Raw genomic sequence first — 6,190 nt, 5'->3', positions numbered from 1 at the left:
CATCTCTTTTTTTATCCACTGATATTTCTGTGTCATTCATCCATCCATCCACATTGAATCTCAGTGCTCTGGGGATGAGTTCCATAGGGATGATATCTCTGTCTCTCATTGTATCTCTTAACTGGGGTCTGGATGCTGAAGAGCCAGCACTGAGGGCCCAGGTTGAATGACCCTCAGAGGCTCTGGCTGAATAAGCAAAGGAGGCCATGGTTTTTGGGGGAGAAGCTTGTGGCATTCTGGGCTCTGAGGCCACCGCACTAGGTTCACCATTGGCTCTCTTCCCTCTACTCCAGGATCTGCCTACAAACTGGTTTGTTACTTTACCAACTGGTCACGGGACAGGCAGGAACCAGGAAAGTTCACCCTTGAGAGCACTGACCCCTTCCTATGTTCTCACCTCATCTACTCATTCGCCAGCATCAGTAACAACAAGGTCATCATCAAGGACAAGAATGATGCGATGCTTTCCCAGACCATCAGCAGTCTCAAAACCAAGTCAGTAGGATAGGAGTGGGGAGCATCCAGGGTGGGTTCTGGGGGAGAGAAGATAGTTCTAAACTGGGCCTAAGGCCTTCTAGCTCCATTCATTCATTTGTGTGTTTATTCAAGTGTTTTTCCTTGGGTATAATCCTGATGCTTCCTGGTTTTCTCCCCCATGCCTCATCCCTTCACTGAACTTAGCTGGTAAACAGCTGGAGCCCACTTACCCATAATCTAGTCCTAACCCTTTAGGCAAAGTTTTCCCTGGCAGCCAGTAAAGAAATAATCAGCTTATTCTTCTACTCCAGGAATCCCAAACTGCAAATTCTCTTGTCCTTTGGAAGGTATCTGTTTGGTTCCAAAGGGTAAGACCACAATATCTCTATTTTTTGTTTATTCTGCCGTGTAATCTCTAATCATCACTGCTTTTCCTCCTCTTGAAAAGAGACATTGAATTAGGCTTTAGAAAGGTCCTCCCTTGACTTAGATGGCAAAACTGATCTGAATTTTGTCACAAGTTGAGGCATAGCACTATGTTTGCTTGTGTCTTGGAAGGAACTCTGCAGGAGTTTAACACAAGCTCAGATACTTAAGTCGTGGGAGAAATTGAACTGGAAGCAGTATTTGGTAAACTTTCAATTATTTACATGAAGGTTTTTCACCTAATGGACTATGGGGAGATACAATTTTTTAAAGGGTTTTGAAGGTTTGACTTTGTACCATGGGGGTGGGTCATGTAGGTGACTTCCACATAAAACCAAGTCCTTAGCAGCCATCAGGGGACCTCGATTTCCTGGGTCATGGTTGTACAGCTGGATGGCCTGGAAGTGCAAAGCAGCATAGGGGCAATCGGTCTGTTTTGCTTAAAAACAAAATAGTTATTAATATGAGACATATACTATAAATTATAATTCCTATTCACAGGAAAATGATACTCCATTTGCATCAAGCTAAATAAATACAAATATGTAAGGAAGAAAGGCACCTTTTTTTGCAATTTTTAAATGCAGTTAATCTAATTTTGAATTTCTTCTGCTTTAATTTTTTTTTAAAGTGCCAACATTTTAAAATGTCCAGAGATCTTAATCTCAGTCAGCAGAGGCTTTCCGCTTTCACGAGAAGTCTGGTAAGACATCTTTCTCGTGTAGCAGGTCAGTACTCTTTACAGCTGGAGTAAGCAGAGGAAAGAAGTAACATTAGAAGACCTATGTAGATGAGTGACCTAGGGAAAGTTAACTCACCTCTCTGAGCTCAGTTTACCCATCTGTAAGATGTACATCACAACATCTACTTCATAAGGTGCGTGCAAAGACTTCGAATGAGGTAACATATGTCATGTGCCTGACTTAGTTATCGACCAGTAAGTGTCAACTTTTTCTTCTCCTTTTTTTATACTGAATATTTTCATCTATGAAATAAGAGGGCTGACCTAATTAATTTCTAAAGTCTCTACCAGCTCAAAACTTGTAGAATACTTAGTAAAGCAATTTCTATACACATAAAGAAAAAAGATCAACCTACCTAACTTATCTGGTTCTGCATTAACCTCACCATGAACTCCTTTTAATTATTAATGGGTTTTCATGGCAATTATCCATCTGATTCCCAAATTCCCTCTCATTCCTAATACCTGCTTATCTTCGATTCAATTAAAAATATCTTCACTCATTCATTCTTACATGCATGCATTCATTTATTCAATAAATAATTTATTGAGTACTTATTGTATATTAGTTTAGTGGTTAAAAGTAGGACTTCGGAGATAAACAAATTTGGTTTGGCTTTCTCTTTAGCTATATGCAAGCTGCATGCAAGTTGTTTAACTTCAGGCAATTTCTTTTTTTCTTTTTTCTTTCCTTTAGGCAATTTTTTTAATGTCTCTATGCTTCAATTAAAAAAAAAAACTACACAATGAGGCAAATAACAGATTCAACCCAAGGATGAAGTTGTGAGGGCAGGCAATGCAAGCAAACTGTTTAGGTAGTGCTGATGTGCAAAAAGGACCTAATGGTTGCAATGATTATTGTTGTATATTAACGTTGTCATTATTATTAGGTAAATGCCAGGCTTTGTGCCAGGTGCTATGCAGCAATACTTAAAAATATGTAATGCACAGACTTGCTTCTAAATTTCTAAACAATGTTTGTCTTTCCTAAAATTGGAGGTTTCTGCCCAGAACATCAGATGCAACTGCTCCCTAAAAGAGGTATCCTTGCTTTTCTTCTAATCACTGTGAGCACTTCTGAAATATAAGAATAAAGTTACAAACCTACTTCTACCATGTTTTTCAGATAATAGTCCAAGTTTTGCTATCTCCTCCACTGTGCTGCTGAGATACATGCAGGAACCAAATCCTCAATTTAATTTTTTTTTCTTTTTTTTTTTTAACATCTTTATTGGAGTATAATTGCTTTACAATGGTGTGCTAGTTTCTGCTTTATAACAAAGTGAATCAGTTATACATATACATATGTTCCCATATCTCTTCCCTCTTGTGTCTCCCTCCCTCCCACCCTCCCTATCCCACCCCTCTAGGTGGTCACAAAGCACAGAGCTGATCTCCCTGTGCTATGCAGCTGCTTCCCACTATCTATCTATTTTACGTTTGGTAGTGTATATATGTCCATGCCACTCTCTCACTTTGTCACAACTTACCCTTCCCCCTCCCCATAACCTCAAGTTCATACTCTAGTAGGTCTGTGTCTTTATTCCTGTCTTACCCCTAGGTTCTTCATGACAGTATTTTTTTCTTAAATTCCATATATATGTGTTAGCATACGGTATTTGTTTTTCTCTTTCTGACTTACTTCGCTCTGTATGACAGACTCTAGGTCCATCCACCTCACTACAAATAACTCAATTTCATTTCTTTTTATGGCTGAGTAATATTCCATTGTATATATGTTCCACATCTTCTTTATCCATTCATCCGATGATGGACACTTAGGTTGCTTCCATCTCCTGGCTATTGTAAATAGAGCTGCAATGAACATTTTGGTACATGACTTATTTTATCTTATTTTTTTTGCGGTACGCGGGCCTCTCACTGTTGTGGCCTCTCCCGTTGCAGACCGCAGGTTCCAGACGCACAGGCTCAGCGGCCATGACTCACGGGCCTAGCTGCTCCGCGGCATGTAGGATCTTCCCAGACCGGGGCACGAACGCGTGTCCCCTGCATCGGCAGGTGGACTCTCAACCACTGCGCCACCAGGGAAGCCCCATGACTCTTTTTGAATGATGGTTTTCTCAGGGTATATGCCCAATAGTGGGATTGCTGGGTCGTATGGTAGTTCTATTTGTAGTTTTTTACGGAACCTCCATACCGTTCTCCATACTGGCTGTATCAATTTACATTCCCACCAGCAGTGCAAGAGTGTTCCCTTTTCTCCACACCCTCTCCAGCATTTATTTTTTCTAGATTTTTTGATGATGGCCATTCTGACCTGTGTGAGATGATACCTCATTGTAGTTTTGATTGGCATTTTTCTAATGATTAATGATGTTGAGCATCCTTTCATGTGTTTGTTGGCAATCTGTATATCTTCTTTGGAGAAATGTCTATTTAGGTCTTCTGCCCATTTTTGGATTAGGTTGTTTGGGTTTTTTTTTTTTTTTTTTTGTTATTGAGCTGCATGAGCTGCTTGAGAAATGAAAATAAAAACAAAAGTAAACAAATGGGACCTAATGAAACTTCAAAGCTTTTGCACAGCAAAGGAAACCATAAACAAGACCAAAAGACAACTCTCAGAATGGGAGAAAATATTTGCAAATGAAGCAACTGACAAAGGATTAATCTCCAAAATTTACAAGCAGCTTAATTTAATATTGATTGAAACAAATGAATTCAAGACTCTAAATCTGTCTGGGGATGGGAGGTGTTGTGAGAGGTGGGAAGTGACACAAGTCAAAGGATATGTCCTCTGGAAAATACCAATATCTTGTCTATAGCTTTGGATTTTAAATACTGTTGGTGCCCTCTGTGTGGGCAGCTAAGAATCAACTTCCTGGCTTAAGAATTCTAGTTCAGATAAAAGCTCTTGAGGGGCTGCTGCTTTCAGGGTCCTCCTGGCTTTTCACCAGAAGCCCTGGGACTGGGGAGATCTGGGTTGCTAATTCGTGCCTGGGTTTATTGTTTGGGGAATGTGAAGTCCAGCTCTGCTTTCATGAAGCTTGTCAAAATGTGATCACTTTGAGATAGATGAGGCAGGATCAGTATCTTCAATCCCAATTTAGAGATGGCCAGACTGAAGCCAGAGAGCTGGTTAGTGAACAAAAGGTCACTAGAAATGACTGTGACCTGGGACTTGAACCCAGATTTCCCAATCCTAAGCCCACCACACTGCAAACTGCTTTCTCAAGGGTGTAAGATGTTAAAGAAAACCAGAGCTGGACAGTAATTAAAGAGGTAAAAATAGCTTTTATTCAGGAAATATTATAAGAGGGGAAAGGAGACCTCAGTATAGTACTGGGCTCAATTCTGGATACAGCAGGGGCAAGTGGGGAGGTATAGCCAAGGAACAGGTTGCAGGTGTGGGTTGGTGGATGGAAAAAGAGGGAACATTAGAGGTAGGGAGATTCTTGCTAAACTGACTCAACAGAACTCTTGCTGAAGGCAGGCCAGGGTGAACAGATATCACCTGGGGGATGGTAGGGGAGGAGGAATTTGATCAGATATTGAAGAAGATCTGATATCAAGGGTGGGGCAGTCTCATTAAACTGACTTAGGATTCTCTTTTTAAACATCTTTATTGGAGTATAATTGCTTTATATTGTTGTGTAAGTTTCTGCTGTATAACAAAGTGAATCAGTTGTACGTATACACATATCCCCATATCCCCTCCCTCTTGTGTCTCCCTCCCACCATCCCTATCCCCCACCACCAGGTGGTCACAAAGCACGGAGCTGATCTCCCCGTGCTATGCGGCTGCTTCCCACTAGCTATCTATTTTACATTTGGTAGTGTATATATGTCCATGCCTCTCTCTCACTTTGTCCCATCTTACCCTTCCCCCTCCCCATGTCCTCAAGTCCATGACTTAGGATTCTTGCTAAAACTGCACTCTGCAAAGATAGGCACAGAAGTCCAAGGTCAAAGTCTAGTTGAGAAGAGGGTTCAGAGGAGTCTGGCTAAAGTTTGGTCAAGGAGTGTCTTTGTTAAAGGCAGCTCCATTACCCTGCAGAAAGGTCTGCAGAGAACCCAGTTGTCCTCTGCCCAATCCAATCAATTTTCTGGCCCAACAATCCTTCCTCTCCTCTTTTGTTCCAAAAGAGGCAGGGGTTGGGATAGATAAGTGGTGAGAAAATATTGGGGAACAGAAGACTATTTCAGGATTTCTGTGAAAAATATGTTGTGCAATGGTAATTACTTCCTCTTTCCAAAAACATCTGTATTGCTTGTATTGCTTCTACCCAGGTTCCACCGCATGGTTGGTTCTTCTACATTACGCTTGGAATTTATCAACTCCGTAATCCTGTTTCTGAGGAACCATAACTTTGATGGGCTGGACATAGCTGGATTTACCCAGATCTGAAAGACAACACTTGTTTCACTGTGCTGATTCATGTAAGGCAAACTCTGTGGTACCCTTAGTACCTTAACAAGTGGAACCCATGGCCACACCAGGAGAAAAAAAGGAAGAGATTGGCTCTGGCTTGAAGACAGTCCCTTTCTTCCAGAAGCCCCCACTGATGAAGGAAAAGCCCTTGGTCC

The 6,190-nt window shown here is 41.2% G+C and overlaps 1 pseudogene across 1 annotated transcript in view; it reads left to right on the top strand.

Moving 5' to 3' along the window:
• Nucleotides 1–460: 460 nt before the first annotated feature.
• The window catches only part of LOC309827360 (acidic mammalian chitinase-like), a 28,028-nt pseudogene continuing 22,298 nt past the window's right edge, over nt 461–6,190 (top strand). The window contains exons 1-3 of the transcript in view: nt 461–495; nt 789–845; nt 5,894–6,043. The product of the transcript in view is annotated as an acidic mammalian chitinase-like (transcript). The remainder of the gene's footprint in view (nt 496–788; nt 846–5,893; nt 6,044–6,190) is intronic.

The sequence above is a fragment of the Grampus griseus genome, assembly GCF_964374135.1.
Source record: "Grampus griseus genome assembly, chromosome: 1".
NCBI lineage: Eukaryota > Metazoa > Chordata > Mammalia > Artiodactyla > Delphinidae > Grampus > Grampus griseus.
Note: the sequence above shows the minus strand (reverse complement) of the source record. Positions and strands in the feature narration are given on the sequence as shown.